This window comes from Marmota marmota, unplaced genomic scaffold (genome assembly GCF_001458135.2).
Source record: "Marmota marmota marmota unplaced genomic scaffold, marMar, whole genome shotgun sequence".
NCBI classification, from domain to species: Eukaryota; Metazoa; Chordata; class Mammalia; order Rodentia; family Sciuridae; genus Marmota; species Marmota marmota.
The window spans coordinates 8,320,403-8,335,629 of NW_026000164.1; the positions used below are offsets into that span (position 1 = coordinate 8,320,403).

Consider the following 15,227-nt stretch of genomic DNA (forward strand, 5'->3'; position numbering starts at 1 on the left):
TAAATAGTAGTAAAATAGCTGCATATTAGTTCATGTAAAGACGATCATTGCTTAGTTGTTCATAAATAGTCTTATGGGCTTAAAAAAAAAAAAAAAAAACCTTTTAACAACTGGCCCACTGTTCGCCCAGGGCAGACGCCTGGGTTTCCAACCCCGGTTTGGGGGCCGCATCTTGGGGTAGAAACTGACACAAAGCGGGGCCTCGGCTGGGTCTGGGGGTGGGGTTGGGGTGGGCTTCGGGGCCTAGCTCCACCCACACCCGGTGGAGGCCAATCAGCTCCCGAGGACGCCCCCCTCCTCGCTCCCCCTTCCAAGCCTGCGACATTCCACGTCCCCCAGCTAGCGTCCACCCTTCTCGCTGGAGGATCTCCTTTCCTTTCGGAACAACTGCTGCCTCCTCCCAGCTGGTCCTTTCTGCCGGATCCCGCTCTGCAGGGAATAAATAGCAGGGCAGAGGGTGAGTGGGGGCAGCGTGGGTGTGGACCAGGAGAGGCCTGCAGTGGCCACAGGCCCAGGGCTGTGTACCCCTTCGGGGAGAGGGAGAGAGGGGTTGAGGCGGCGAATGCCCGGGAGAGTTGTGGACTGGTGTGGGGGCTCCGTGTGCATGCCCCAGGGTAGCAGAGGTGTTCCACAGAGGTCTTTCCTTCCTCTCTGGGCCTTCTTAGAATTTTCTCTGCAGCTCAAAACCCGTTTCCTGCTCGCTCCATTGTTATTCCCTCTGCTTGCCCGGAGGCGGAGGACCCCCTATTTTCGAGTTATTTGGTTTGTGTTCCAAAAGGAGCTTTTGAGATTTGTTCAAAGGACCCTTGAAAGTGATGTTGTCTCACGCGCCGGAGGCTCGATATTGAATTCCTCTGGGCTAGCTGGTCTCTGCTTAACCCCCCGAGGTTAAAGTCCTCAGCTCCCCAGTGCTGCAGGGGCCCAGGGCTCTGGGTTTGTTTATACTGGAGGAGGGAGGTGGGGGGCGGGTGGCGAGCGTGGGTGCGGGGATTGCGGAAAATGTTAGCCTGGAATGCGCTGGGCCTAACGCAGCCAGTGCTGGATCCCACAATTCCTAGAAAAACAGCCCCCAGCTGGCCGCTGAGTTGGCCCAACCTGAAAAGGAGGGAGAAGGCCTTAAGCACAGTGTAGGGGGAAAATCTTTGCCAATTGGATAATCATGGAAACTTTCCTGGAAGAAGTAGAGCTCTAACTAGACATAAAGAACAGAATGTCTCTGCCTAGCTGACCAGCCAACCATCTGTCCATCCTTTCATCCTCCAAACTGTTTATTTGTACATTAATTGCATTTCAATAATTTGCTTTCTTTTTTGTTTCGCTTCACTTTATAAAAAAAAAAAAATGTTTGGGTATAAAGAATGCACAATAACTAAAAGCAATCTAAAGGATAATAAATGAATACTGACAATCTTCTAGGCCAAGAAATAGTGCAACACAGTACCTTAGATGCCATATTGGGGGGTGGGGGAGCTCTTCTCTCCCCCTGCCTTCTTGGAGACATGGCATCTGTCATGATTTTCGTCTTAATCATTCCCTTAATTTCTTTATAGTTTTACCACATTTATGTGTGTGTTCCAAAAGCATATAAGTGTTGGTTTCCCCATTTTTAGCTTTCATATTAAGGAATATCACCCTGTACATACATATTCTTCAGTCTGTAAGACTCACCCTGTTGACGCTTCTTCCAGTTTCATTGTTCATGGTTTAATGGACTCTAATTTGTCCATTCTTCTGCTGGGGGACATTTGGGTTGTTTCTAGTTTGGGAGAAGTATTAGCTATCTATAACTAGGTGGCAAATTACCCCAACACCTAGCAGCTTAAAGCCAAAAAATCAAAACCAAACCAAACAAACCCTATTATCTCCCTGTTATCTCGGACTCTGTGGGTGGGGAATCCAAGGTGGCTGAGTTGGGAGTCTCTGACTCAAGGTCTCTCATAGGCTGCAGTCAAGGAATCAAGGTGTTGGCTGGAGCTACAGCCCTCTCAAGGATAGGAGTGGGCCAGGGGACCTCCTTCCAGCTGACTCACTGGACTGCAGCAAGGCTTTCCGCCCACCTGACTCTGGCTGTACACATTAGTTCTTTGTCACTTGGGCCTCTGCATAAAGGTCAGCCACTTTCCCAACGTAAAGGGGGCTTCCGTAGAGAAAGGAAGAAAGAAGAATCTTTTTGTCATTTAACCTCAAAAATAGCGTACATAATTTTTGCTATTTTCTATCCGTTAGACATAAATGACTAGATCCAGCCCACTAAGGGAAGGGATTTCACAAGGGCATGAAAACCTGGAAGAAGGGCTGGGAGGGCCTTTTCAAAAGCTGCCCACTGCAGGGTATATTAACAGAAAATGGATCTTCTAACACATTGCAGGAGCTTCTCTAGAGTACACACCTCCGAGTAGAGTCGCTGGGTTATTAGATTTGTGTATGTTCAACCTCATCAGGTTATTTACAAGCTGTTTCCAAAGTGCCGAACCAGTTTGCATTCCCTTTAGCAATGCATGGAGTTCTTGTTGCTCCACATACTTGTCATAACCTGGTCTTGTCAAATTTCATTTTTACCCAATCAAACAGAGAGGGCATAGCATTTCACCTGTTTTCAGTTAGCATTGCCCAATAACTAATGAGACTACTATCTTTTTATATGTTGATTAGGTATTGTGCTTTCTGTGAGTGAAATTCTAGTTCCTGTCCTGTGCTCCTTTTCATATTGGGTTGTGTGTCTTTCTCTTGGAGTGCTTTCATTATATAATCTGCATGCTAATCAATCCTTTGTAGCAATATATGCTGCCAATGCCTGCTTTCAGTTTGCTTCTGAGGTTTTCTTTCTTTCTCTGTATCTCTGACTCTCTCAATGAAAATAATCTTTGAATTTTTATTTAAAGATACTTTTATTGATATTGCAGTCAACAATTAGTCTTATTCCACTTGGAAACAGATTTTTTACATTTTTAAAAATTTTGTATGGATAATTAATTGTCCCAGCACTGATGTTCTGCATTAATTAAGTTTTCCATATATGCACAAACTTGTTTTAAGCTCTTTACTCTTTTTATCTAACTCAGGAACAATACTATATAATTTTTAAATACTATAGTTTTTATAATGAGTCCTCAAATCTGATAGGAAAATGTGCTCCCATCTGTTTAGTCTCCTACTTTAACAGTGTTTTAACTGTTCTTGGACCTTTGACCTGCCATATAAATATTTAAATAAACTTGTCATGTTCTCCAAAACTAAAAAGTAGGCAAACAAGCAAGCCTGTTGGGATCTTGATTGATAGTACATTAACTTTGTGACTTAGTCTGGTTTTGTGTTGCTGTGTTAGAATAGTGATACTGGGTAACTTATAAGGAATAGAAATTTTTGGTTTAGTTCTAGAGGATGAGATATCTAAGATCAAGGGAACTGCATCTGGCAAGTGCTTTATTGTGTCATCATCTCGTAGTGGAAGGGAAAAGAAAGGGTGACAGAGAGTAAAAGGTCTCTGAACACCTTATTTTATAACAAACCAACTCTCAAAATAATGGTATTAATTCATTCATTATATTCCATAGCCCAATTACCTTTCATTAGGTCCATTTCTCAAAACTTCAGTATCAGGGATTAAATTTTCATCACATGGTTTTGGGGTAATACATTCAAATATCCTGGTACATGAGGCTGTTTATTTAAGTTATCTCTAACAGTTTGTGCTACTATTCCCTATATTTCTTTTGCTTAATTTTTGTTGAATTTACTTTTAAGTACATTGTATCTTTTACTGCTATTGTAAATGTTTTCTTTCATACAAGTTATATTCTGTAGCTTATTCTTGTTAGCCCATGCAAATCCAGTTGCTGTTTTTATATGCTATTATTTGTCAATTGAATTTGATAGAATGAATTAATTTAAATTTACCTGTAGAGTCTTTCAGATTGGCTATATAGTCATTTCATTGGAAAATAATGACAATTTTGTTTCTTCCTGTCTAATTGTTATACCTTTAATTTCTTTTCCTTGTCTTATTGCATTGGCTAGGCCTTCCAAAATAATGTTGAATAAAAGAAGAAAAGGACATCTTGTTTTGTCTTTAAAATAATAAAGAGAAAGACTTTATTATATCAGCTTTAAACCATGCATTGTTTTGTATATAATATTGTTCCCACAATAAGGAAGGTTATTTCGTCTTCTTTTTATTTATTTGAATTAGGTATATATGACAGCAGAATGCATTTTGATTCATTGTACACAATTGGAGCACAACTTTACATTTCTATGGTTGTACATGATGTAGAGTCACACCATATGTGCAGTCGTACATGTAATGGTTCATCTCAATGCACCATCCTTCTATTTCTTCTTTTGATGAGCACTTTTATTATAAGTGGATGATTCATCACATGCTTTTTCTATAGCTATTGAAAGTATCATATAATTTTTTGCTTTAAATATATTAATGTAAATCATAGTTTTAAAGCTATAATATTAAATTCATTTTGTATTTCAAAAATAAAGCTAATTTGAGATATATATCAACTATATATATGTATATATAGTAGACATATATCTCATATATATACATATATAAACTTTATATATACATATATAAAGACAAACATTATATATTTCCATCTACTAGTGTGAATTGATATTGATTTGTAATTATCCCTTTTTATACTATCCTTGTCTGGTTTTGGTATTATCACAAAAAATGGGTAGTGTTTTTTCTTTTTGTTACTTTATGGAAGAATTTGTGTAAGATTAAAGTTTTTTTTATAAATTATTTAGCCTAAATAACTAATATTGTATTCAGATAATTATGATATCAATTCCATTGAATTTATTGAAACTGACCTTTTTGCCTAGTCAGTTTTCTTTATTTGCTTGAAAAAAATGTGTTCTCTAATTTTATAGTGTTCAATGTGTACCTTTAGAATAAGTGTGTGAATTATGAATCTGATTTTACATATCCTTACCAAAATTATATCTGCTTGAATTGTGAATTATAGAAATTGTTAAGTTTTCCATATATGATCATGAATTTGGCAACTTGTCATTGTAGATCTATATCTTTTTATTTATATATTGAAGTTATTTTATTACTGAATTGTGGTAAGTTTAATGCAGAATGTAAGGATCCTACATTAGGAGTACCTAGTAATACTTTTTGTTTTATAATCTTAGTTTATAAAAACATAAAATCAAGTCTTGATTTCCATTTTCATAATTTACCTGTCTTTCATCCTTTGATATTAAATCATTTTGAATGTTTGCTTTAAATATATATGTAGTAATTTAATTTTAAATTAAATTAATTTAATTTTAAATTTAAATCCTGGGTTTAAACATACATACTTATTTAAATACTTTTAAATAAACATATATAATAAATATGTAACAAATAAATATTTACTATTTATCTGATAGTTTATAACTTACTGAACAATTTAGTTTATTATATTTATTATAATTAATGATACACTATATTTCCACCATGTTATTCTTTGCTTTTTATTTTCCTTTCCATTTTTGTCTTATTTTTCTCCTCCTTTTCTTTTTCCTTTTTTGTTTTCCCATTTTTTTCTTCCTCTTATTTGAAAATTAGAGGTGTTGAATATAATGTTTTAGGAATGTTCTTGGTTTATTAGACATTTGACAGATTCAAGATATTCTTAGCTTTAACATGTTTAGCTACATTTAATTTAGCACATTTAAATTAAATAGTATTGATTGTCAGTACATGTCACATGTTTACTATTATTATTACTGAATAAAAGCAGTGTTCAGTTTATCAATATACTTGCTTAAAGAATTTACTTCTAATAAAATATTTAGTTATAACTTATATAAAGTTCACTATATGCATATACTGTGAGGTCAGGGTACCAAAGGTTTTCAGTACCGCAGAAGACTCCTTTCCCTATCCCAGTCAATTCTCATTCTTAAAGATAAGCTTGTTCAGAAGTCTATCATCGCATATTGGTGTCATCTTGATCTTCACATAAATTGTATCATACAGAAGTATTCTTTGTGCTTGATTTGTTTCTTATAACATAGGTATATGAGAATCATCCATTCAGTAGCACATACCATTATGATATTCTTTTTTTTTTTTTTACTTAGTAGTAGTAATATATTGTGTAAGTACATCATAAACATTTGTCCATTCTACTGTTGGTGGACATTTCCCCCCCTTTTTTTTCTTTTGCTTTGGATACTTAAATGATAGCAGACTTGAATATATTTTTTAGTAGGTAAAAATACTCATTTCTTACCTTTTAATTGAACATACATCTAATCAACCTGAATAGATCATTGCAGCTTTGCAAAATGGCTATAGCAGTTTACCCTTCCATCAGAAATATATGTTAGTTCTAGTAGCTCTAGATCCTTGTCACCATTCAATGTTGTTGTCACAGTTGTTTTTAGCCATACAGGATGTCTCTAGGTAGCTTATGGTTTTACTCCATAAGTAATCAGTGCATTGCTCTGATTACTAATTATATTAAACATCTTTTCATTTTTTATTGGCCATTTGAATATCATCTTTTCTAAAGTGCTTGTTCATATTTTTCTAATTAATTTTGCAAGGCCATTTAGCTGTATTCTGGATATGCATATGCATTCTTTGTTGTATTGATGAGTTGCACATAACCTCTTACTATCTGTGGCTTGCCTTTTCACTTGAAAATGATGTCTTCTAATAAAAGAACTTTTAAGTGTACTTCATTTTAATAATATCTAATTTTTATAGTTAACACATGTGTACTTAACAATTGTTCTACTAATGAATTTTTTCTTTCCCTTAATCACAAAAAATTTACTCTGTGCTTAACTGTTTTATCATTTTCATTTTGACCTACAATTCATCTCATATTACCGTGTGTGGGCATGCATGTGTGCGTGTGTGTGTATGGTATGGCATGAGGTGTGGGTCAGGGTTCATTTTTCCACATAGATATGTAATCAGTAAAGAACTATTGAAAAAAACATCTGGACACCGTTGGATTATATTATTGTAAAACAGGCAACTGTACACATGTGAGTATATTTTAGACTCTATTCATATATATATATATATATATATATATATATATATATATCTATCATTGAACTTGAATATTTTCTTGCTTATATGTTGATTAGGATTTTTGAATCTATGTTATTGAGTGGTACTAGACTCCTATATTTTGTTCTTGAAGTGTACTTACCAGATTTGGTATCAGAGTTATGCTGAGAATTATTTTTGCAAATAATATTTAATAGAATTACATTTTTCTAAATGTTTAGGAAAACTTATCACAGAAACCCTTATAGATCTAAAGTTCTTTTGGGAGAAATGTTTTTAATTTTGATTTTTGACTTAATTACCACAATGGATAAGATTATATTTTCTATTTCTTCTTGTGTCATTCTAGATAAATTAGGATTTGAAGGAATTTGAAAATTCACATAGATTTTGTCAGATTTATGGTTATTCATATTGTTACTTTGTTATTTTTAATGTGATTTTTGGACTATAATAGTATTACCGTTTTATTTCTGATCATCTTATATATTTTCTCATCCCTTCTCTATTGATCAATCTTACTTTGGCTAATTAAAAACAATCTTTAGTTTTTTGTGAATTTCTCCACCTTTTTGTTAATTTGATTCCTGCTTGTGTTTATTATCTCCTGCCATCTACCTCCTTTAGCTTTAATTTGTTATTTTTTTTCCTAATACCTTAAGGTACAAGTTTAGATATTTTTCTTTCAACCTTTCTTCTTTTACTAATGTATACATTTAAAGCTATAATTTCTCTCTAGTAGTTGATTTTGCTGCCTCCCACAAATTTTTATACATTGCATTTTAATGATTACTGAGTTAAAAACATTTCCTAATCTCCATTTTTTTTCTTCTCTGAGGGTTGTGTTCTTTAATTTCAAATCATGGTAATTTTCTAATTTATTTTTGATTACTGATTTCTATTTTAATCCCAATTATTATCAGAGAATATTATTATACATAATATATTCTATATGCTGAGTTTTTGAGACTTGCTTTATGCTCAATATAAAGGTACTTTTTTTAATGTTTAACATGTACTTAAAATCATGTATATTCTCACTTGTTGGGGATATATCTATACTATACAAGTTAATAAGGTCAAATTTGTTATTTATGATATTCAAATCATGTGTCTCCTTACTGATTTTTATGCACTTGTTTAAGAAGATTATTCAGAAAGATGCACTTAAATCTTCAACTGTTGATTTGGGGCTTGTGACAGGGCCATACATAATGGCAGATAGAACATGGCAGAGGAGACCTGCTCACCTCAGAGCCAGGATGAAAAAGAGAAAAAGATGAGTGGACCAGGCTCCCAGCATCCTCTTCCAGGGCACATCCCAGTGACCAGAAGACCTCCCACTAGGCCCCGCCTCTTAGTGTCCACAGCCTCCTAACAGCCCCCTCTGAGGAATGAGCATTTAACAAATGTGCCTTTGATGTCGAAGATCCAAACTGTAGGAGCTTCTCTGTGCACTCACATCTAAAGTATCTCTCTTTTAAATACTTTGTCTTCTAATTGGATTTGTAATTCATTTACATTTTAAAAGATTATTGATTAGTGTTTTGGTTTAGGCTGCCATATCAAAAGTGCCCTAGACAGGGTGTCTTAAACAACAGACTTTATTCCTAGCAGTTCTAGAGGCTGGGAGTTCTAAAATAAAGATGCCAGCAATGTCCTGTGGTGAGGGCTGGCTTCATAGACAGCCCCTTTCTCACTGTGTCTCCAAATGGCCCAGAGAAGCAGCTTCCGTCTCTTTCTCTTCTTATGAGGACACTGCTGTAATCATGGGTGCTCATAGTCATGACCTAATTTTAATGTAAACACATCACAAAGGTTCTACTTGGTAGCATTCGCTGAAGAGGTTAGGGTTTCAACATAGGAATTTTGGAAGGATGCATCTATGCAGTCCATAACAATTGGGTTAAAGTCTTCCAAGTTGTACATTCTTTTCTTTTCTTGCTTTCTTTCGAATTAGATACTTTTAAAATTTTCCCTTCTATATTATTTATGAATTATTAAAATTTTGTTACTTTTAATAATTACTATACATATTCAAATCTGCCTTGCTGACTTACTACAATCTACCTTTATCATTACTTTTACCTATTCTAAAATAACAAAAAACATTAAAATAGTTTATCTCTATTAACCCCCACCTTGCAGTTGTGCTATTGTTAAAGATTTCATTTTTTCATGTTTTATATTTCACAAGACATTGTATTTGTTGACTTGAACAGCCAATATTCACTTACGTTTGTTTATTTATTTACTCTTTCCAGGGTACTCTATTCCTTCCTGTAGTTCTGTGCTCCTATCTGGAATAATATTACAAAATTCTGAAAAATTCCTTTCATTAGTTCTTACACTGTGTTTGCCACTCAACAATTCCCTTAGTTTTGTGTATCTAAATTTGTTTTTTACTTTGTCTTTATTTTTGAGTGATACTTTGTTATGCAAAGATGTCTTGGTTATCAGATGATGATGATGATGATGATGATGATGATGATGATTTTGGAATTCCATCATGTTCTTGCTTTCATCATTTCCTTTGAAAAGTCAGCTATATTTTGTTTCTTTGAATGGAAAGTATCCTTTATCTTTGACTATTATTAAGTCTTCTCTATAAATTCACCAGTTTGTCTGTGAAATGCCTGAGCATAGATTTCTCTGTATTGGTTCTGTTTGAAGACTGTTTTTTCAATGTGTGGTTTTCATCTCTTTTTGGCAATGTTCAGTCATTCATTGTTAACATATTTCTTCTGTTTGATTTCTACTTTGCCTTATAAAATTTTGATGATGCATATGTCATAACTTCACCATTTCTCATAATTATTATGTTCTTTCTACATTTTTAATCTTCTAAGCATCATATTTTCTTCCCTCTGTGTTATTTTCATATATTTTTTTTCTCTTTTTTGTTGTTGTTCATGAGGGTTTATTTTATTTTGAGTTTCTATGAATTCTTTTTTAAAATTTTGTTCTAATTAGTTATACATAATAGTAGAATGTATTTTGACACATTGTACACAAATGGAGCACAACTTTTCCTTCCTCTGGCAGTACATGGTACAGAGTCACACCAGTATGTAATCATACATGTATATAGGGTAATAATGTCCATTTCATTCCACCATCCTTCCCATTCCCTCACCCCTCCCCTCACTCCTCTCTAAACAATTCAAAGTTCCTATATTCTTCCCCATCCAGCCCCATTATAGATTAGCATCCACTAACAAAAAAAAATATTTTGCCTTTGGTTTTCTGGGTTTGACTTATTTTGCTTAGCATGATATTTTCCACCTCCATCCATTTAGCTGCAAATTCCATAATTTCATTCTTCTTTAAGGCAATAACATTCCATTGTGTATATGTATCACATTTTCTTTATCCATTTATCTGTTGAAGGTCATCTAGATTGGTTCCATAGTTTAGCTATTGTGAATTGAGCTGCTCTAAATATTGATATCACTGCATGACTGTAGTATGGTGATTTTAAGTCCTAATGATCTTTGTTATACTTTGCCAATTATTGGATTTTTGTGTCTCAAATACTGTTAATGCCATCTATTAAATTATAAATCTCAATCTTTTTATTTTTTGAATTTACATTTTACTCTTTTATAGTTTAGTTCCATGCTGAAATTCTCCAATCTTGTTTTTATAATTTTCTTTGAATATATTATTCACAGCTTTTTTTTAAATTTCCTGGTTTAAGAATTCAAATATCTGAACCATTGGTTATTCTATTTTTATTGTCTGTTGTTTCTCTTAGGTTTGGGCAATTTATCCTGCTTTTTAACCTCCCTTTTAATTTTTGGTTTAATTCTAGATGTAGTGGAGAACAACTATAAGAATTCTGGTAGATGTTATTGTTTTTCAAGAAGATTGGGAATGAATGGGTGTAGATAAAGTACCAACAGATAATTTCCATACTACCAAAGGTTAGTTTTAGGTTTTGATAGGATTGATTCACTTCAGGTTTACCCTTTCTCCAAAAGTATAATCCTTACTCTTAAGGAGTGGTTCTCTTAAAAATAAAGGAGAAGAAGAAGATGAATTATTTTTTAATTAGTTTATACATGATAACAGAATGCATTTTGATTCATTGTACACAAATGGAGTACAACTTTTCATTTCTCTTGTTGTGCATGATGTAGAGTTACACCGAATCTGCAGTCACACATGTGCCTACAGTAATGATGTTAATCTCATTCCATCAGTTTTCCTACCCCCTCCCTCCAGCCCCTTTACCCAAAGTTCCTCCATTCTTCCCACGCACCCCTCCTTCACTATGGGACAGCATCCACTTCTCAGAGAGAACATTCTGCCTCTTTTGGAGGAGATTGGCTTACTTTACTTAGCATGACATTCTCTAACTCCGTACATTTACCTGCAAGTGCCATAATTTTATTCTCTTTTAATGCTGAGTAATATCCTATTGTGTTTATGTACCACAGTTTCTTTATACATTCATCTGTTGAAGGGCATCTAGGATGGTTCCACAGTATAGCTATTGTGAATTGTGCTGCTATGAATATTGAGGTGGCTGTGTCACTACAGTATGCTGATTTTAAGTCCTTTGGGTACAGACCAAGGAATGGGATAGCTGGGTCAAATGGTAGTTCCATTCTAAGTTTTCTAAGGAATCTAGATACTGCTTTCCATAGTGGTTGAACCAATTTGCAGTGCCACCAGCAATGTATGGGTATACCTTTTTCTCTACATCCTCATCAACACCTATCATTGCTTGTATTCTTGATAACTACCATTCTGACTGGAGTGAGATGATATCTTAGAGTAGTTTTGATTTGCATTTCTCTAATTACTAGAGAATTTGAACATTTTTTCCATATATTTGTTGATCAATTGTATATCTTCTTCTGAGAAGTGTCTGTTCAATTTTTTGTTTATTTTTTGGTGTTTTTTGTTTGTTTGTTTGTTTGGTGTTTTTTTTTTTTGTCCTTTGTATGTCCTGGAGATTAGCGCTTTTCTTTGTTCTCCCACTCTGTGGACACTCTCTTCACATTATTGATAGTTTCCTTTGTTGAGAAGAACTTTCTAGTTTGAAACCATCCCATTTATTGATTCTTGATTTTGAGGGGCTTCATCTACAAAGCAATCCTAGATTAATCTGAGTGCTGGGGGGGGCAATGATGAGGCAAATTTTATCCTAGTACACCTATGCTAGGAAGGAAATTCCCTTCTTAAGGACATTGAGAAACATAGGGCCATAAATCCTAACTATACGATGATTCCAGGAGACCCTATCAGGAGTTAGCCTCATTGATCTTCCCTTCTTAGCATAGTTCTTAATTGGCTCCCTTTGTCTCTCTCTTTATTCTCAGGGTTAGTACACCTGTTGTTTTCTGCAGGTTATTTAATTATTCATTAAATGAAATTTAAATAAACCCCACGACCCTACTATGTTATTGGTTTATATTCCACTCCCCATTATTATTGTCTAAAAAATAGAGAATATCCAAAAGGAAAAAAACACAGGGAAGGTGGAGCTCATGTCCTTCATTTTCTGTCCCTCGAGGATTGTATCTCTTCCAGTCCTCTTCCAAAGACCTCAGTTGATTTCTTATCAGAGTATTGCTTATTTATCAGTTACTTTCTGTATTTTTTCCAGCTGTTATTACTGTTGTTCCAAAGAGATTCTGTAAATACCAGAACTGGAAGTCTCTCAGCATTTTGTTTTATACCTCAAATCATTTTCCTTTTTCTTTTTTAAAATTATATTGGTTCTCCTTAGTTATACATAATAGTAGAGTCCATTTTGGTAAAATTACACAAGCATGAATATATTTTATTCTAATGAGGACCCCATTCTTGTACTGGCAAATGTCATAAAGTCATTCTTCTTTATCACTGGGTAATATTCCATTATATCTATATATCTCTCACAATTTCTTTATCCACTCATCTGTGGATGGGCATGCAAATAGCTTAACTATTGTAAATTGTGCTGCTATAAACATTGATGTGGCTATGTCACTGTAGTATTCTGATTTTAAATCCTTTGAATGTATGCTAAGGAGTGGGAAAATTGGGTCAAATGGTGGTTGCACTCTTAATTTTTTGAGGATTCTCCATACTGCTTTCCAGAAGGATTGTACCAATTTGCAGCCCATCAACAATGTACCACATTCTCTTTTCCCCATATCCTTGCCAATATCTGTTGTTACTTGAATTCTTTACAACTGCCACTGTGACTGGAGTGAGATGAAATCTCAGTGTAGTTTTAATTTGTATTCCTCTACTTGCTAGAGATATTGAACATTTTTTTTCAATACATTTGTTGATCATTCATATTTCTTCTTTTGAGAAGTGTCTGTTCAGTTCCTTTGCCCATTTATTGATTTGGTTATTTGTTTTTTGGAGGGTTATTTTGGTTTTGGTCTTTTTGTTTTGTTTTTTTGTTTTTGATGGTTATAAGCTTTTTGAGTTATTTATATATCCTGGGTATTAACACCTTATCTGAGAAGCAAGGTGGCAAAGATTTTCTCCCATTCTGTAGGCTCTCTCTTCATGCTCTTAATTGCTTCATTTTCTGTGAAGAAGCTTTTTAGTTTGATACCATCTCATGTATTGATTTTTTATTTTATTTCTTTTGCTTTAAAAGTCTTGTTCAAGAAGTCAGTTCCTGTACCAATATGTTGAAGTATTGGTTGGCCCTACCTTTCTTCTAATCAGTGCAGGGTATCTTAGGTATCTTAGGTCTTTGATCCCCTTAGAGCTGAGTTTTGTGCAGGGTGAGAGATAGGTGTTAACTTTCATTCTATTACATATGGATTTCCAATTTTCCTAGCACCGTTTGTTGAAGAGGCTATCTTTTCTTCAGTGTTTTTGGTGCCTTTGTCTAGTATGAGGTAACTGTATGTGGGTTTGTATGTGAATCTTGTTCCATTGGTCTTCTTGCCTAATTTTTTCCTTTTTCTTAATGTACATCTTTTATCTGGGAGTGGTGATGCACACCTCTAATCCCAGCTACTCTGGAGGCTGAGACAGGAGGACTGTAAATTCCAGGCTAGGCTGGGCAATTTAGCAAGACCCTTTTTCAAAATACAAAATAAAAAAGGCTCAGTGTGTAACTCAGTAGTAGTACATCCTTGGGTTCAATCCCCAGTACCCACTCCCCAAAAAAATCTTTTAGAATTTTTTTATGTAGATCTTTTGATAAATTCTCAGCATTTGTCAGTTTGAAAATGGCACTTCTTAAGACAGTAGTTGAATATCATTTGCAGGATGTAGAATTCTATATTGTTTATTTCCTCACTGTATGTTGAAAATATTTTCTTTCTTTCTTTCTTTTTTTTTTCTACTCAGAAGACAGGAGTTTAAACATCAGTTATTTACATGATCTGTTCCAGTGTTTTTCTCCCTTGGAATACTTTTATTTATTTTTCCCCTTTAAAATCCTCTGTTCTTCATTTTTCTATGATATATCTAAATGAGTATTTTTCTTTGTATTTATCTTGTTTGAATTCATTAGGTTTCCAGGGCCAGAGGACTGGAGTCATTTAACATCTCTGGAAAATATGTTATCAATTTTTTCCAATAATAACTCATCTGTAATTTTTCTATTTTATCCATTTGGAGATCAGATCAAGTGTATGTCAGCTCTTCTTACTCTACTCTCCATATCTTCTATACTTATTAACATTTTCTATCTTTTTTATAGATTTTGCCTGAATTGTGATTAATTTTCTCTGTGTTTTAGATCCAGTTCAATAATTTTTCTTCAATTTTATTTAATCTTCCATCTCTTCAATGAATTTTTATTTTGAACTATTCTCTTTCAGCTATTATATTTTTCATTTCCAGTTCTGTTTGGGTTGCTTTAAAAATATACTTATTTTCTGTTAAAGTTACCAAGCTTCTCTTTCATTTTTAAAATTTTTAACATACTATGGTTATTTTGTATTTTATGTCCATTAATTCTAATATCTGAAGTCTGCCAGAGTCTGATATTTCTGGTGTGTTATGGCTGTCTTTCATGGTACTTTGTTTCCTTGATTGTTATGTGATTTTTGTGCGCTTTTGTGTGTGGAATTTTTTTTCTCTAGAAATTCTTTATAGATGCATTGAAGTTAAGTTTTCCAGAAATGATCTGCATTTACTTCTACCAACCAGAAACACTGCCAAAATGTGACCACTTCAAATTATATTATTTGCTTAGGGCTCTTCAACC

At 34.1% G+C, this 15,227-nt stretch overlaps 1 protein-coding gene across 1 annotated transcript in view; it reads left to right on the top strand.

Annotated features, from left to right (window-relative positions):
• Positions 1-307: 307 nt before the first annotated feature.
• The window catches only part of Tcaf1 (TRPM8 channel associated factor 1), a 45,359-nt gene continuing 30,439 nt past the window's right edge, over positions 308-15,227 (top strand). The window contains exon 1 of the mRNA XM_015493736.2: positions 308-457. The gene's annotated coding sequence lies outside the window, so the exon portion shown is untranslated. The remainder of the gene's footprint in view (positions 458-15,227) is intronic.